The sequence below is a fragment of the Cetorhinus maximus genome, chromosome 11 (assembly GCF_964194155.1).
Source record: "Cetorhinus maximus chromosome 11, sCetMax3.hap1.1, whole genome shotgun sequence".
Taxonomy (NCBI): domain Eukaryota; kingdom Metazoa; phylum Chordata; class Chondrichthyes; order Lamniformes; family Cetorhinidae; genus Cetorhinus; species Cetorhinus maximus.
The window spans coordinates 65,674,722-65,694,099 of record NC_135889.1 but is presented as its reverse complement, the minus strand read 5'-3'; the positions used below and the strand labels follow the sequence as shown (position 1 = coordinate 65,694,099).

At 42.2% G+C, this 19,378-nt stretch overlaps 1 non-coding gene across 1 annotated transcript; it reads left to right on the top strand.

Moving 5' to 3' along the window:
• Positions 1–13,759: 13,759 nt before the first annotated feature.
• On the top strand, positions 13,760–13,832 carry trnak-cuu (transfer RNA lysine (anticodon CUU)). The gene has a single exon. It is a non-coding gene; the product is annotated as a tRNA-Lys (tRNA).
• Positions 13,833–19,378: the final 5,546 nt, after the last annotated feature.

The following is a 19,378-nucleotide window of genomic DNA, read 5'->3' as shown; positions in this document are numbered from 1 at the left end:
CCTGTCTCCAACACCTGCTCCTACTCACTTGTAATATGTGCCTTACCATGTGAAAACCTAGCTAACTCCCTTAGAGGCCCTACTGAAGTGTTGTATATCAGCGCTGTTGAAGGCTGAACATGAGTTGAGTGCGTGACCTTTCCGCCACCATGGTATTTTGCCAGTGACAGGGATGACGGACAGCTTCCTGCCCAGACGCCAAAGGGGTGTGGAGAGCATCTGGTTAAACCTGGTGGTCTCCCTACAGGCTTGGTGAGGTGGGGCCTTCTGCTTGGGCAGTCTGCGGGCTACAGACAGACCCTGGCTGGCAATGGCTGCCACCGCAGCAGCAATTCCCACCCTCGCCATGCCACACCCCCCAACTCTCTAGGGCCTGCCTGACTGGCCCCGGTAGCCCCCAACCCCTCTTACCTTGTTCATTGGTGGAGTCCATGCTGCTTCTCCCAGCTGGTTGCAATACCAGCAATGACCACCACTCCTGGTGGTGGTGCTGCTGGGGCTGAAGAGCTGCTGGCCCTTCAATTTGGCTGGCAGCTCTTGGGGGCAGGATTTTGTTCCTTTCAGGAACAGGAGCCCTGACGGCAGCTCATTGGCTGCCTAATGGACCTAAAGTCCTGTTGGGGCACCCCGAAATGTGAAGGCAGGGTTGTCCCTGGCTTTCCAGCCTGTCGTTGGGGCCACCACCACTCCAACAAAATCCCAGCCAGAGATACAAAGCAGAATTCCTTGGAAAATGCAATGGCATCATGATAATTATAAATTATTTCAAGCTGCCAGTACTATGGATTTGTCAAAGTATATCCACCAGGATATATACTGCAGTGCAAATAAGAAAAACATAGTTATACTGCCTGTTGTCACTAGTACAGAGTGAGGAAGGCAGACCCCTACACATACTCATGAAAATTGTGCCACTTTTTAAAAATTCTTTCATGGGCTGTGCTGCCCATCCCTAAATGCCCTTGAATTGAGTGGTTTTCTAGGCCATTTCAGAGGGCAGTTAAAAGTCAACCACACTGCTGTTGGTCTGGAGTCACACGTAGGCCCGACCAGGTATGGACGGCAGATTTCCTTCCTTAAAGGACATTAGTGAACCAGATGAGTTTTTATAACAATTGGTGGTAGTTTCATGGTCACCATTACTGAGACTAGCTTTATATTCCAGATTTATTAATTGAATTTAAATTCCACCAGCTGCCAAGATGGGATTTGAACCCACATCCCCAGAGTATTACTAGTCCAGTGACATTACCACTATGCCACCATCTTCACTATGCTACCAGCTTCCTGATGGATTAAATCAGACAACCTTTTAAACAGCTGAGTAATTGAGGCTGGATAAAATTATGAATGCCTATAAACAATTTAAGTCATTGAGTATAGTTTGTCAGCTGACCTGGAAATAATATTTTAGTCGTTTGGTTGTACAGAACTTGAGTATTGCTGAAAAAAGACATTTTGTTGAAGCTTTGCATCTTGCACTCATCAGGACAATCACAACAATACCAATGTCAGGGGAAGCAACAACTTTATACTGCATGAGAAGAGAGCGCTGATTGGTTGGCAAGTGGACTCTGATTGGTAGAGGCGTTGCCATGGAGAATGCACCAGTTAATGGTCATTGACAGTTAACTGCCAAGCATTGTTTGAAATTTAAAGCAGGCAGTTTGACTCTGTTGGTCAAGGCATTGTCCTGAGGAATGAACCAGCAAATGGCTATCACTTATTTTGTTTAGCTGAAACAGGCGTAATGTATGTACATGTTCTTCCTGTCTGCAAAGAACAGGGCCCTGTGTATTGATATATGTAGCTTCCAATACACACAAATACACCACACTGCGAGGCTGACTGATAATTTTAAATTGATTGTCGGAATAATTTTTAGCACATTGAGGATTATTTAGCAAACGTTGTCCAATCGCGGAATCACATCTAATGTCGGACACTGTGTTTTGAGCTTTGCGAGCCTGGGCTGGTTGGGTATGGTCCATACCTTGCCCATCGCAAACAGCGGAAGGGACATGCTGTTTGATACGATCCACCGGTCTTTGGGACGTACGGCCCACATACCTACATTCACAATGGCACTGAAATTCATATACATTACTCATTTGTTGCTTCCCGTGACATTGGTATTCTTGTGATTGTCCTGCTGAGTGCAGAACCTACCGTCAAAGCCTGAGCCTCTTGAGGCACTAGTGCTCAGTTGTGTTGAGAAAGTTGATTCTCTCTGCCTATAGTGTACTGGTGCCTCCTTCTGTAAAGGGTTAACATCAGAATCACCTGATGCTGTTGTAACTATGATGCAAGGTCACATTTTTAAAATTCATTCATGGGATGTGGTGGATGTCAAAGCTTTGACAAAATGCCTTCTTTCAGGAATACTCAAATAATATTTTGAAATATCACAAAGGCAGATGCACATCTAACTATACTGAAAAACCCCCACATATTTACCAGACCTGAGTGCAAAACATTAATGGGCATTGACAATTCTAAATTTGTAGGCCTAGATATTTGTCAGCACAACACCAATTTTTAGGAGGCTGAATGGCCTCCCAAGCTTCCAATATAACAGACAGGAAGCACGTGCTCATGATGAGGAATGAATGTGCCATGCACCATATTGCTAATGGACAAAAAATCAGCATGCAAAGGGGCCTAACACCTATTTGAGGCCCTTTCTGCAATATTCTTCTTTTGACTGCACTCAGCAAACATATACATATCTACATATACCCTACTAGATAGTCCTTAATAGGATCACCTGTTAGGCCACAATCACAGAATTGTTACAGTGCAGGAGGGAGGCCATTTGGCCGGTTGTCTTTGTAGCAGCTCTCAGAATGAGCAATTCACCTAGTGCCATTCCCCCCACTTCTCCCTGTAACCCTGCACATTCTTCCTTTTCAGATAAGAGTCTAATACCCTTTTGAATGCCTCAATTGATTGAACCTGCCTGCACCATACTCTCAGGCAGTGCATTCCAAACGCCAAACACTCGCTGTATGAAAAAGCATTTCCTCATGTCACTTTAGCTCTTTTTGCCAATTAAGTTAAATCTGTCTCCTGTCATTCTCAATCATTACATGAGTGAGAAAAGTTTCTTCCTATCTACTCTGTCCAGACCCCTCAAGATTTTGAATATCTCTACCAAATCCCCTCTCAGCCTTCTCTTCTCCAAAGAAAACAGTCCCAACTTCTCCAATCTATCTTCATAAGTGAAGTTCCTCATCCCTGGGACCATTCTCATGAATCTTTTCTGCAGTCTCTCCAATGCCTTCACATCTTTCCTAAAATGCAGTGCCCAGAATTGGACACAATACTCCGAGTGAGGACAAGCTAGTGTCTTATATAAGTTCAACATAACTTCCTTGCTTTTATGCCACTATTAATAAAGCCTAGGATACTGTATGCTTTATAAACTATGCTCTCAACCTAACCTGTCACCTTTAATGACTTATGCACATATACACCCAGGTCCCTCTGCTCCTGCACTCCCTTTAGAATTGTATCCTTTTGTCTCTCCATGTTCTTCCTACCAAAATGAATCACTTCACATTTCTCCACATTGAACTTCATCCGCCACTTGTCCAACTTGTTTATGTCCCTTTGAAATTCTACATTATCTTCCTTACAGTTCAGAATGCTTCCAAGTTTCAAATCACCTGCAAATTTAAAATTGTGCCCTGTAACCAAGGTCTAGGTCATTAATATATATCAGGAAGAGTAAGGCTCCCGACACTGACCCCTGCAAAACTACAGATCTTCCTCCAGCCCGAAATACATTCAGTAACCACTACTCTCTGTTTCCATTCACTAAGCTGAATTTGTATCCAAGTTGCTACTGTCCTTTTTATTCCATGAGCTATAACTTTGCTCACAAGTCTGTTGTGCAGCACCGTATCGAATGCCTTTTGGAAGTCTCTGTACACCACATCAACAGCATTATCCTCATCAATCCTCTCTTTTACCTCTTCAAAAAACTCCAGCAAGCTAGTTAAACAGGATTTTCCCTTTAACAAATCCTTGCTAGCTTTCCTTAATTAACCCGCGTTTGTCCATGTGACTATTAATTTTGTCCCGAATTACTGTTTCTAGAAGTTTCCCCACCACTGAAGTTAAACTGACTGGCCTGTAGTTGCTGGTCTTATCTTTACACCCTCTTTTGAACAAGGGTGTAACATTTGCAATTCTCCAGTCCTCTGGAACCACCCAAGTCTAAGGAAGACTGGAAAATTATAATCTGTGCCTCTGCGATTCCCAGTCTCAATTCCCTCAGTATCCTTGGATACATCTCCTTGGGTCCTGGTGCTTTATCAACTTTAAGTATAGGCAGCCTATCTAATATCTCCTTCTTATCAATTTTATATTTTTCTAGTGTATTAATGACCTTTTTCACCATGGCCTGGATAATATCTTCTTCCTTGGTAAAGGCAGAGGCAAAGTATTCATTTAATACCTCAGTTATGCTCCCTGCCTCCAATCATAAATCCCATTTTTGGTCCCTAATCGACCCTACTCCTCCTTTTACTTATATGTGTATAGAAGAGTTTGGGATTCCCTTTTATGCTAGCTGCCAGTCTCTTTTCATATTCCCTCTTTGCTTCTCTTATTTGCTTTTTCACTTCCCCTCTGAACCTTCTGTATTCATTCCAGTCTCTATTGTACTATCCACCTGACATTTGTCATAAGCATGCTTTTTCTTCTTTATCTTAATTTCTATCTCTTCTGTCATCCAGGATGGATTTGTTTGCCCTATTTTTCCCTTTCAAGGGGATATACCTTGACTGTGCCCAAACTATTTCTTCTTTGAAGGTAGCCCATTGTTCAGCTACCACTTTTCCTGCCAACCTTTAAATCCAATTTATTTAGCCCAGATACATTCTTACCCCATTGAAGTTTGCTTTCTCCCAATTAATTATTCTTACTCTAGATTGTTCTTTGTCATTTTCCATAACCAACCTAAACTTTATGGTAAAATGATCACTATCCCTTAATGTTCTCCTACTGACACTTGATCCACTTGGCCCACCTCATTCTCAAGAACCAGGTCCATCTGTGCCTCCCCTCTTGTTGGACTGGAAACATACTGCTGTAGAAAATTTTCATGTACACACTCTTAGCCCTCTCTGCCCTTTACACTATTACTATCCCAGACTATATTAGGATAATTAAAGTCCCCCACTATAACTACTCTCTAATTCTTGAATCTCTCTGTAATTATCTTGCAGATTTGTTCCTCTACATCTTTCCCGCTAGTTGGTGGTCAATAGACTACATTAAGTAATGTAATTGCACCTTTTTTGTTCCTTAGCTCTAGCCAAATAGATTCTGTCCATGACCTTTCTGGGACATCCCCTCTCTCCAGCACTTCAATGATCTCCTTAATCAATACTGCCACCACTCCCCCTTTACTTCCTTTCCTATCTCTCCTAAACACCTTGTTTCCGGAATATTTTAACATCCAGTCCTGCCTTTCTTTGAGCCAGGTCTTTGTTATAGCCACATCATATTTCCATGCGTCAATCTATGCCTGTAATTCACCAGTTTTATTTACATACATGCTCATTAACCCTGATTTAGACTTTATTACTTTCTCTCTTACTCAGACCCCACTGAATAATTTCCTAATTCATTCTCTAGTTTCATCTATCTCTCCCAGTATTCTGTGCACCTTAGTATTCCTCTCCGATAATTCCTCCCTGTTCCCACACCCCTGCCAAGTTGGTTTAAACCCTCCCCGATAGCACTAGCAAAACGCCCTGCACGGAACTCCATCCCAGCTCTATTTAGGAGCAACCCATCCAGCTTGTCTAGGTCCCATCTCCCCAGAGCTGGTCACAAAGTCGCAAAAATCTAAAGCCCTCCCTCCTGCACTATCTCTCCAGCCACACATTAATCTGCTTTATCCTCCTATTTCTATATTCACTTGCATGTGGTGCTGGGAGTAATCAGAAGATTATGTCCTGCCTGCTAATTTCCTACCTAGCAGCCTAAATTCTGACTGCAGGACGACATCCCTCCTTCTGCCTATGATATCCGTATCAACGTGGACGATGACTGCTGGCTGTTCACCATTCCCCTCCAAGGGTGCTCTGCAGCCCTTTAGTGGCATCTTTGACCCTGGCACCAGGGAGGCAACACACCACCCTGGATTCACGTATGCGGCCACAGAAACACCTGCCTATTCCCCTAACTATTGAATCACCCTTACTATTGCTCTTCCAGTCTTCCTCATACCCTCCTATACAGCTAAGCCACCCATGGTGCCATGGACTTCACTCTGGCTGCATTCCCCAGATGAATCACCACTCTCATCAGATCTCAGCACTGAATACAGGTTGGAAAGTGGGATGCACTCAGGAGACTCCCGCACTACCTGCATGTTTCTACTTGAGTCGTCTAGTAGTCACCCTCACCCATTCCCTCTCTCCCTGCATACTGCTGCAGGGTGACCACATCTATAAACATGTTATCCATGAAGCTCTCAAACTCACGGATGCACCACAGTGACAACAGCTGCTCCTCAAGTTGCAAATGTGGACTGCAAGCTGCTGCAACTGTCAACACCTCCTGCACAAATGATTATCCAGGGTATAGGAAGCATCCTGGAGTTCCAACATTGGACAGGATGTGCACTCTAGAGGTTGGAGCAGCCCTGTCATTCCTCAACCCATTGCTACTGCTACTGCTAATAAATCTTAAGTAAGAATTCTTACTACTATTAATAAACCATACCAATACTAATAAATTTTACTAATATTGATAAACCCTAATAATACTTAATACATCTTACTAGTAGCAGTAGACCTTAATTTTAAAAAAGATAAGACTCACCAGTTTATTCCTTCATTTAGATAAGATAAATAGGAAATACTCACCAGCCAATCACCTAGCTGCTTCCCTTTGATGTCACACCTCGATTTTGCTTTTTGAGAGAGGGCTGTGAACCCACAGACCGGCTCCTGGTGGTGGTGGGTAACCCCACCTGCTCTTACTGCATCCCGCTGCTCACCAGGTGAAGTCTCATTCTCTCCGATCTGTTTTAAGACCCGCTCTGCTCTCGCTGTGTCCCATCGCTCACCAAGCCTAATTGGGAAAAAGGAAAAGCAGCAGCGATACTCACCAGCCAATCTCATCATATTTTTCCAATGATTTCATGCTCTGGTTTTTTTGTCTCTCTCACTTCAATAAGGCTAACCTGCTTCACACTCCTCCCAGTCTCTTCACAGTGATTCTGACCTGCTTCACATTCTTCCCGGTTTCTTCTCGGTGATTCTGACCTGCTTCACACTCCTCCCGTCTCTTCTCAGTGATTCTGACCTGTTTCACATTCTTCCCGGTTTCTTCACAGTGATTCTGACCTGCTTCACACTCCTCCCGGTCTCTTCACAGTGACGCTGACCTGCTTCACACTCCTTCCAGTCTCTTCACAGTGATGCTGACCTGCTTCACACTCCCCGCAGTCTCTTCACAGTGACGCTGACCTGCTTCACACTCCTCCCAGTCTCTTCACAGTGACGCTGACCTGCTTCACTCTCCTCCCAGTCTCTTCGCAGTGACGCTGACCTGGTTCAGATTCTTCCCGGTTTCTTCACAGTGACACTGACCTGCTTCACACTCCTCCCAGTCTCTTCACAGTGATGCTGACCTGCTTCACTCTCCTCCCAGTCTCTTCGCAGTGACGCTGACCTGGTTCAGATTCTTCCCGGTTTCTTCACAGTGACACTGACCTGCTTCACATTCTTCCCGGTTTCTTCACAGTGATGCTGACCTGCTTCACTCTCCTCCCAGTCTCTTCGCAGTGACGCTGACCTGGTTCAGATTCTTCCCGGTTTCTCCACAGTGACACTGACCTGCTTCACACTCCTCCCAGTCTCTTCACAGTGACACTGACCTGCTTCACTCTCCTCCCAGTCTCTTCACAGTGACATTGACCTGCTTCACATTCTTCCCAGTCTCTTCACAGTGACGCTGACCTGCTTCACACTCCTCCCCATCTCTTCACAGTGATGCTGACCTGCTTCACATTCTTCCCAGTTTCTTCACAGTGATGCTGACCTGCTTCACAATTCTCCTGGTCTCTTCACATTGATGCTGATCTGCTTCACACTCCTCCAGGTCTGCTTCACATTGATGCTGATCTGCTTCACACTCCTCCTCGTCTCTTCACAGTGATGCTGACCTGCTTCACACTCCTCCCAGTTCATTCACAGTGATGTTGACCTGCTTCATATTCATTTCAGTCTCAAACAAGATAAAGTTTTAAAATGTCCTTACTTGAATGTGGGAAGAGCAAGAGTGCAGTTCAAAGAAGGTGGGGCATGCATTATCTGCCACCCCCAGTTGCTGCCACTATCCCCGACCCCTGGCCAAAGCCATCTCCTCCTAGCCACCTCTAGCTTCTGCCTGATTGCTCAACCTCCTGACCCGAACAGCCCATTTTCAGTTGCCACCTCTTCCCAATTGTGCCCCCTTCCAATTCCAACCCCTTATAGTCCCCTTTAACTACTTACCCAAGAGCTGCAAATGACATTGCAGTGACCTGATTTTCCAATTCTCTTCACTAGTGAAGCTTGCCTGGGGATTAAGTGTCCACAGCTCACCAATAAAGATGATGAGGCCCAATATCTAATGTCCTTTGGGCCTCACCATTCAGGTGCAGGATTGTTTCTTGCACCTCTCATGCACCCAGAAAGTGCTCAATTTTCAATGCTGTAATATGTAAATGCAACAAAATCTTGCAGTTATATTGTACTTCTCTGGGACAAGGGTGAGGAAAGGATAGAAACAAAAGTTATAGTGAGAAAGGCTTTTAAAGGTAGGGAAAGAGTAGCAAGTCTGTGTGATTTAGGAAGAGAATTCCAGGCAACGGGAGCATTGTGACTGAAAGATCTTCCTCTAATGGTGCAGCTGAGAGCACAGCTGCACTCTCATTATAATGTAAATCTATATTTATAGCAGCTATGAACATTCCTTTTCATGACTCTTTTCAATTTCTAGTTCATTACAGGTAAAATGTTCTGGTAATAGAAAAGCAAACATTCAACTACCATTGAAAATTGATGCAGGGAATTTTCATGATCAATGCTCCTGCCATTACTGATTCCTTAATTTAACTTAAAAGGTAAAGGCCTCGAAATTCTTGTGGTCTGGGAAGGCAGTAAGTAAAATTTATAACCCAGGATGGCCAAGCATACGGGAAGAACCTCAATCTGGACAGATTCTATCCCGTTTACAGTTCAGAGTTAAATTTGGGGTGAGAGGAAGGATAAGGGCTTGGAAGGATCTTACATCCCCATTATGCCTTTGGTAAGCCCAAGTGGAAGTCTATCATCCTGAAGGCCTTTAAGACCACAAACATTAGCTAAGGATAATGGCTTTGCTGGGAACTAAGTACTTTCTTGGTCAATGTCTTCTTCAACCCAGAAGGTCTGAGGCCACCTCTGGCATAGGAGCTGTGGGCAACCCAGCCCTTCTGGAACTGAATTGGGAGTTTGGGCTGGGCGCTGCAGAAATGCACTAGTGCAATGCACACTTTCCTGTCATGTCAATGACCTTTTCTCTGGAATTTGGGACTGGTTCTCTGGTTTTGGATAGGAAGACTGGGGTTTCCACTAATTTTGCATTGGCAGAGCAGGTTCACAAAAATTTTAAGGCCAAAGATATGCCATTCGCTCTCATTTGTCATGTCCTCATTATCCAAGGGTTGCTAATCATGGCTCAATGATGCCGTGATATCACAATATACCAAGTAGAAGAGGCAGGCTCTAAGAACAACCTCAGATGGCATAGAGATTGAACCCATGTCATCCATTAAGCAGCATGCTCTAACCAACTAACCTTTACTATGGCCTTACTATGCCACCAGGATAACTTTTAAAAACCTCTTTGGATTAAATGAAGCTCAAGATTGCACGTTAGGTTGCAGAGTTCTGATTAGAACAATTGTCATTTAGTGGCTTCAGCTTTCAGCTCTGAATCTGTTGGTCGGAACTCTCTGATCCTTTGTGCCATTACACCCTTTATGCCCATTGTGCAAACGACAATTCCGATACCTCTTTTATGCTGAGCCTCGCAACTGTAATCTGAGTTTGAACATTTGGAAGTATTTGGTGCAACCATCCTACGTATCCAGTAGGGTAGTAACTAAAAGTAAGCATACTTTAGAAGAAAACTTGAGCTATTTTACCTTTGGGTGTGAGCTGTCCCATTGGTAGCTTTTTAGCGAATGTAAAGTCACAAAGTAAAAGCTGCTGTTCAGTGTCAGAGAGAAGAATGTTGTCACCTAAAAGATTTCAAACATATAGTTATTAAAAATTATCACAAAGTTGCTCATTAACTATCGGTTTACTATTCAGCAAAATATTTAGGTATTAAATTAATTAAAATAAAACAATTTAATAAGTTGTTTTCGTAAGTATAGTTTACAGTGGACTGAAATTTCATAGAAACTAGGTTTAGCTGATGAATGCCTATTCAATCTCCTCCTTCCACAATATGAACACTACAATTTTCCCAATTTAGCATTGAGCCAATTCTGAAATGAGCCCAGTTTCCAGATCTCATCCATCCTTCCGGGCAACTAAAGTTGGCTTTGTGATTTCCAACTCGGCAGTAACAGTAAAATAGTGTTAAGCTGGTTTCATTTTTCCTCTTTTCTAAAAGGTTGGGAAACTTTTAACTTGTCATCTTATTCATTTGTATATTATGTAAGGAAAATATCTGGGTGGGCCAGCTAGAGTAATGAGGTGTGGCTGAATTACAATCCAACTCTCATGTTTTAATATTGTTAATGATAATTGCAAATCAAAGAAGCTTCTTGTGTTTAAAATATTCCTTTTATCCTCATCAGACTCTAGTTTCTATAGTATTTCAGAATTTTAGTAATATTTATTTCCCCTTTGGATTTGCACTTTGATATTGGATCAGCCAACCTTTGGCCCCATTCTAACAGCATCATTACTTATATTGGGTATTAAAGTGGCTGAATCCCATGGGAAGTATGTTTAAAATGTAGGCTTGGTGCCAGCAATGGAAAATAGCTAGTGCAGCATTCAGCCATTTCCCCAGGTGATGAGCACTTTCTGTTCATTCACTGGAAAATCTAAGCTATTAATTCTCTGCAAAATCTAATAGAAATACAGTTACTATTAATAATTTAATAAATGCTCCATCTGTCAGAATAGTGAACTATTGTAATAATGCAACAATGCCCAAGTCATTTATTAACCAGCAGCAAACAATGGCATGAAGCTTTCTTCTACCTTTCACATCATTGTGAATGATGCCGCATCGTTGCAAATAGTCCAAGGCATCCAGAACCATTTTGAAATACTTTATGGCTACTTTGTGAGAGAGGCAATGTTTCCTCTTTATTAATCCACTTAATGTTCCACCTACACGGGAAAAAGGACAAATATAAAATATGCTTCAATATAAAATGCAAGGTAAACAATAATTAAATTATTGGAAATAAAGTCAGGTTTTCTCTTTTACTTAAAGAAGGGCATAACCAGCCAGTTTGCAGATGATACTAAGAATTGTGTGCAAGTGTAGGACTGTAGATTATGCTCAAGTGCTCCAGGCAGATCTCAATGCTTTGGTGAATTGGGCCTGTGATTGGCAAATGATGTTTAACTTGGACAGCTGCTGCTTTATGCATACAGGGGGAATGTTGAACATACATTTACCCTTCAGGGAAAAACATTAAAGAAAGAGATCTGGGTACTCTAGTGCATTGATCTCTTGTGAGGAATGGTGTCTGGCAATAGCTAGAGTGAATAGGGTGTTGGGGTACATTTATAAGAAAAATTGGCTATAAGGCAAAGTATGTTTAGTCTTGTATGAGACTTGGTTACAAACACTGGGGGAAATTTTAACTTTTCGACCCACTCACTTTGGAGTTTTGACTCCACAATATACATCTAATTTGACTAGCAGGTTCCTCACCTGGAAGTCAGCCTGACTGACAGACTTGGTTTCCCATCAGGCAAGGGAGTTCCAGGGATGCAGGTCCAATCAGTCCTGGGGTGCAGATCTAATACTGGGGTCTGGGAGAGGGGTTTGATTCCTCACCCTGGGGTCCAATGATTGAGGTGTTTGATTCCTAACCCTGGAGAAAGCGGGTGAGGTGGGGGAGGGGGGGTGGGTAGTTTCTGATCCCTGACCCCAGGGGTTCCAATCCCAGGGTGGAGGATAGGGGGCAAAACAGCTTAAATCAGAGGCTTCCAGCCATATTAACATATTTAAAATTCCAAAACAAAAGTTCCAGTTCTGTTGAAGGGTCGTGAGGATTCGAAACGTCGACTCTTTTCTTCTCCACCGATGCTGCCAGACCTGCTGAGTTTTCCCAGGTAATTCTGTTTTTGTTTTGGATTTCCAGCATCCGCAGTAGTTTTTTGTTTTTTAGTTTTTTGTTTTTATCTCTGTATTTAAAATTCCAATCTGTCTCCTGGGAGCAGTCTAGTTGCCTGCCCCTTTTAAGCCAGAGTAAAACCCTCAGGTTGGCAAGTTGGAGCTGACTTCCCAACATGTTTCCATTTTTTGTCCATTTAAACCCCATCTACACCCAGTCCCACCCTCTTCCCCATGTTAAAATTCTCCTCACAGCATTCAGTTTTGGCTGACTCACATGGTAGGTGATATTGAGACTTTGAAAAGATTGCAGAAGATAAATTCCCAATTTGTTGCATTTTAGTTACCAAGAGCTGGGACTCTACTTTAGAGAATTGTACACTTGGGGTGATACGATTGAGATTTATAAGATAATGATAAGATTGTGTGCAAGTTGGAAGTTTGTTCCCGTTAAATAGGCTAGGGAGGACCATAGGTCACAATTTTAAGTTGTATGGGGCCTGGACTAGGTTAAATGTGAGGAGGTGGTTATTTTCCCAGAATAGTGGACTCTGGAGCGAAATGCCAGCTGGCCCGGTGGAGGTGGATTCATTGAACTCCTTCAAGCAAGAACTAGACCTGTTTCTGACTGGGGCAGCAATGGTATCACTAAAAAGTTGGGTGCTGCATAGAATTATCAGGGCCAGCATGATCTCCTAGACTAGTACTGATTGCCTAAGGAAATCAGGGATGAATTTCCCCCTAAATTTCCCTGGATTTTTAATCTGTTTTATCATCTCCAAAGAGATCTCATGGATCCTGGTGAGGTGGAGAGTTTATATATTTGTGATACACAAGGTATCATAATTGCGTGAGACAGGCTGGATGGGCAGAGGGTCTTTTCCTACTTGTCACTGTTTGTATGTTCAACACAAGCGTGCAATTTCCAATATTAGACAGTCATGTTACAGGTTCAATATCTCACTGAACAACTTTTTTTGGCTCCACAGTATTTTTTTTTAAGTACTTTACTTCACAGTAGAATTAACATTGTAAAATGTGACCCCTTGAAGATCTCAGGAAGATGCCAGATTCAATACTTTTGGTGCGGAGAAGTTCTGTAGAGGACTGATACTGTACGCGATTATATTTTGTCAGTCAACTGAACTCCACATTATCAAGTCAAAAGAAATCAGTTTTCAGTGGGACCTGTATGGTTGCTATAGAAGTTGCACTTATTAGAAATTAATGCCAATTTCTAAATATTGTCACCACAACTGATTCTTTAGAACATATGGAATTTTATTCAATATTTTCAAATTAACAACTCTAACATGCGTGCTGCAAAAAGTTGAAGCACTTTGGTTGGTTTTCATATCAGTGCGAGTTCATAGCTTTCCTATGGAGCAGTTTTCTATATCCCCGGCTAGCTCAGTCGGTAGAGCATGAGACTCTTAATCTCAGGGTCGTGGGTTCGAGCCCCATGCTGGGCGCTATTATATATTTGTAACCTGGTGGTGTGGCCGAGCGGTCTAAACTGCTGGATTAAGGCTCCAGTTTCTACAGAGGCGAGGGTTCGAATCCCACCACTGCCAAGCGGTGGTCTACCTTTGAGGTGTCAGTTGTGGCTCAGTTCATAGCACCCTCGCCTTTGAATCAGAGGGTTGTGGGTTCATGTCCCACTCCCGGAAACCAAGAACTGTGAATGTACTCGAAAGAGTTACATGCGATCTGTTGATAACTTGAAAGAGTTTCATAGCTTTCCTGAATTCCTAATCACCAGAGATTAACTGATGGGAACAAATTAGGTACTTGAGCCAGCTAGCATTGTTAACTTAGTAAATAATGATTACTAGAGCCAATCATGGTTTTTTAACCATAGAAGTATGTGATGCAAGACTTAGGTATATAAATGTTAAAATCCCAATATAAAAATAAAAATAAGCTTATAGCATTTGATAAACCGTATGTCCATTATTTGTGAGCTAATTCAGTTTGCCTCAATAGAAGTCATTTCAAATGTTTCAGCATGTGTTATTCTTAGTGTAATATTCACTGAACTTACACTGTCTTAAAATTGTGTGTTCCATCCTGTACCCACTTATGTTTTATCATGTATGTATTGAATAATATGATGGCACACACTTTGACAAATATTGGAAATAATAACTTGAATGAATCAGAATTTGACTTTTTCTACTCATGACAGTTTCAAGGCTGTAGGTAATTCCAATTAGCAGTTACCATTCACCAGTTCCATGAAGAATGTCACAAAATCTCCGTGTCGAACAGCTCCAAACAGCTGAACAATGTTCACTGCCTTTAGACTTCTCCAGATTTCCAATTCTTCTTGTCTGTAATATTTCTTTGGAACCTAAAAATGCATAGAGAAATGGTCAAATAGGAAGCAACGAGCAAGTACAGTTAAGCGCCTTCTTGCATTTGCATAAAAGGTTAATGACATATTAATTTTTCAATAAAATTATGTAGAACAACAAAACTCAGTTTTAAATAATTACCCATACAGAAGACCCCTCTAAAGCTTGACCCTTTGAGATAAAACAGTGCTCAAAAAATTCCCCCATCATCCCTATTCACAGTAAACAAGGTGCTCATCTCATTGTATAAAATTGACTGCTGGAATCTATCAATGTTTCTCACTTCTGACTAAATACTTCAGAGCACAGTAATGATTTCCCCAACTGCCCCAAAATAAATTAATTTCTTCGAATTTAGAGGCGGAATTACAACAATTCACATTCAACGCAAGGTGTGGGTTAAGTTCTATTTTAGATCATTTTTATTTCACTCACACTTGATCTGCTAATGTGCTATGTTCTAATAAGACAGGCATTCGTATCTCTGATTTCCTACATGGTGAGCTCTGTCTGAACCACTAGAGGAGGCACAAAGAAAAAGAGAGGACACTTGCTGGAAGGAAAACAAAGGAATGGAACCTGCAAGAGTCATGCACCCCCTAGTGGCTTATCAAAGAGGATGGGAGAGATTTGTAACCAGCCTCTTCTTCAGTAGACAAAGGAACATAAAAATGGGATGCATATCAATTTTTTTGGGGGAGAAATTCTTTATTTTGCACCCTTGCAAAAACAAATTGAGAATTTTTTAAAGCAGGGTAAAAATGTATGACAGTGCAAAACAGGCACAAAGTTACAGTCTGTCCTAATTTCTGCTGGGCCAGTTTTCTGTTTTGATTTGTCAGTTATTCCCTAGCACAGTATTGCAAGCACCGTTGAACTCTGCAAACTTAGCTTATATTTTTGTGAAAAGTCCCTAGAACATTACCTTTTAAGTAGTTTTGGAATTTCAAGTCACCTCTTCATGTGAAACCTCTAAGTACATATATATTGGAATAATATAAATATAATAGTATATAAGAATTTTCTTACTGCAGTGACAGTTGTAAATAGAACCACAATGCACTTTGCTGCTCTTACTTTAAACGTACTTTAAGCGTTGTGGAATTGGACTAATCGTCTAAAAGTGGTGAGGTCATAAATCTAGGAATTTGTAGACTTAGCATCAGAAAATAATAAAATCTGTCGAATTGTCATAAAAATCCAACTGATTCGAGGAAGTGAACCTGTCACTCATAATTGGTTTGATTTACACATGATCCCCATCCAAACAATGTGGTTGACTATTGGGGAATAAATTAAAAATTAGTTAGAGGATAGACTTTCTGTCCCAATCTCAAGTGCCTGCTCTCACTACAAAGTGTTCCAGCGGCCAATTTGGACCTTTAGATGTGCAGGATGCCCATCTGAAAAAGGCAGTGCCTTGCATGTGTAAAATTAGCTTTGTGGAAACAAGCAGCAATAAAGCTTCATAATTTTTACTGGGTTATGGATCACAACTCAACAGCACTCAGTGGTTTGTTGTTGTTCTTATTAGTTACTGAAGAAAAATTATAAAAGCTGCTTTGAGGAAGCGACTGCCAAAAAGTGTTCATTCCACCATTAATTATGGTGGCTAGAATGTGAAATGCAGCCACTACCTAAGGGGACTGCAGCAATGGTAATAGATGCTGGCTTTGGGGCTTTTCTCTGTTGCAGAGCAAAGTTCCAAACCATGAAGTAAAAGGGAGTTATTGACTGCCCCTTTTTGATCCTCTGTTTGGAGATAAGCTGGACACACAACCATCTTCCGATGTTCCTCTAAGTTCTTCAAGAGGATGAGGCTAAGGTTGGAGGCTGGGAATATTCCTCCATCCCTCAGCCTGTAATGTAAAGAGGCAGGAAAAGCATTCCTGAGGGAAATCCTGGAGCAATGTAAAGGAGGGGAAAAACTCATTCACATAACGCTGTTTGAAAACCATGCTCCGCAGACTGAGTTGGTTCCCCAGAAGCAGATAGTGCTGACAGCCATTACCTGCACAGCATTCCTCATTGACATTGACATAATTGGAGGAATACACGTGGGCCTAGCAGATAATGGCTGACCATGCTATCTGCCACCAGAGAATCGATGGGCGCTATGTGGGCAAAATTTTCCCCCCGGTGTGGGGGGGGGGGGGTTGGGGGGGGAGGTGGTGGGGGGGGGGTGGAACGTATGGGAGCGGGTGCGCCTCCAATCGGCACCCCCAGTTGGGGGCGCACCGCCATTTTACATGGGCAGGCCGATTAAGGCCCACCCAGCATGACACTCGCCCGGAAGCACTGTGCGCTCCCTGTGCAGGTTGGGGAGGGATTCCCTGAGAGGTTCCCTGCGCTCTTTCGTGCATGTGCACAAAAGAGCGCAGAGATCTCCCGAGGCACAGAGGTGCCTCAGGGAGATTTGTTTCAGTGCTAAAGTTTTAAATAAAGCTTTTTAACACTTTTAAAACATGTCCCCTCATGTGACACTATCACATGAGCCGGGACATGTCAAAGAATAAATGTATAAATTTTTATTTGATTTTAAAACACTTCATGAAACCTTAAGGTTGGACGGGCAGCTCATTAAATTGAATTAATTAGGTTTTCAATGGCCTTAATAGGCCTTTGACAGTTTGGCTGCGTGCCCGCTGCACTGAAAATATAAATGATGCGTGGTGACGTCGGGATGCCTGCCCGATATCACCGCCCGTCATTTTACGCGTCGGCGAGCGGGCCCTGCTTCTGCTCGCCAATGGGAAAATTCTTCCAGTGTCCAGTGGCGTACCACATGGATCTGTGTTGGGTCCCCTATTATTCATCATTTATATAAGCGACATAGATGACTATGAGGGGGGGGGAAGGATTAGTAAGTTTGCGGATGACACAAAGATTGGCCAGGTGGTTAACAGTGAGGTTGAATGTCTTGGGCTACAGGAAGATATAAACGGGATGGTCAAATGGGCAGATAAGTGGCAGATGGAATTTAACCCTGAAAAGTGTGAGGTGATACACTTTGGAAGGAATAATTTGACATGGAAGTATTCAATGAACGGCATGATACTAGGAGGTTCTGAGGAACAAAGGGACCTTGGCGTGTGTGTCCATAGATCTCTGAAGGCGGAGGGGCATGTTAGTGGGGTGGTGAAAAAGGCATATGGGACACTTGCCTTTATCAATCGAGGCATAGATTACAAAAGTAGAGAGGTCATGTTGGAGTTGTATAGAACCTTGGTGAGGCCACAGCTGGAGTACTGTGTGCAGTTCTGATCACCACATTAAAGGAAGGATGTGATTGCACTGGAGGGGGTGCAGAGGAGATTCACCAGGATGTTGCCTGAGATGAAACATTTAAGTTATGGAGAGAGGTTGGATAGACTTGGATTGTTTTCATTGGAGCAGAGAAGACTGAGGGGTGACCTGATCAAGGTGTACAAGATTATGAGGGGCATGGACAGGGTGGATAGGGAGCAGCTGTTCCCCTTAGTTGAAGGGTCAGTCACAAGGTGACATAAGTTCAAGGTGAGGGGCAGGAGGTTTAGGGGGGATGTGAGGAAAAAATTTTTTACCCAGAGGGTGGTGACTGTCTGGACTGCACTGTCCAGTAGGGTGGTGGAGGCGGGTTGCCTCACATCCTTTAAAAAGTACCTGGATGAGCACTTGGCACGTCATAACATTCAAGGCTATGGGCCAAGTGCTGGTAAACGGGATTAGGTAGGTAGGTCAGGTGTTTCTCACGTGTCGGTGCAGACTCGATGGGCCGAAGGGCTTCTTCTGTACTGTCTGATTCTGTGATTCCCATGTGCATTCGTTTTACCCCCTCAAATGGGTCTCTGGTCCTTTTTCTCTTCTGTGTGCTTAACAGCTGAGCATTTCACAATCGCAATTGAAAGTAAAATTGTGCTTACTATGTCAGTTGTCAAGCTCAAGAATACTATTCATTTCAGCTCTAATATTTTTGATAGCGATATTTTGTCAATTTTGATAATACAATTTTCATTTACAGATGCAGTATCTATTAGCCCATGTGATAAAACATAATTGTTTTAAGTTTATAAACTGCAATATGAACTGTACAGGTTTCATTTTATAGTATTTTCAGTGTAAAAAAAACAAAATATGTTATTGCTCATCATTTTGTTCATGAAATCTTCTGTACTCAAATCAAGAAAATGTAAGGCTGAGTCAGAGATCAGAAGCAAATAAATTTAATTAAATCATAATTTTTAAGGGCATTTTCTATGAGTAAAATGCCTTACAAAACAAATTATGACTGAAAGCTAAATAATAAACTATTGATCTAGGAGACAGAGAATATGACTGCACACTGGAATTCATTCCTGTAATAGAGTAGCTTCTCCAGTACATCCCAAAAACTCTAGCAAATCATAATTTTTTTATTACATCTGGAGTTAAATTTATTTCAAAAACAGGAAATCCTTTTACTCATTTAGGCAGACGAAAGGCAGTGAAATAGTGAAAGCTATTGCCTACTAAGATCAATTAACAAGTAATGATGAAAACCTTTTGCACCCAATGGTTCACAGTCACTAACGTTTAATATTTCAGTCTAATGGTGTAATAAATCTATATACCATGGAATCTTTTATAGCTAAATTATATTTTCCATAATAATAGTTCAGTATTTCAGGCTGTCTGATACATTG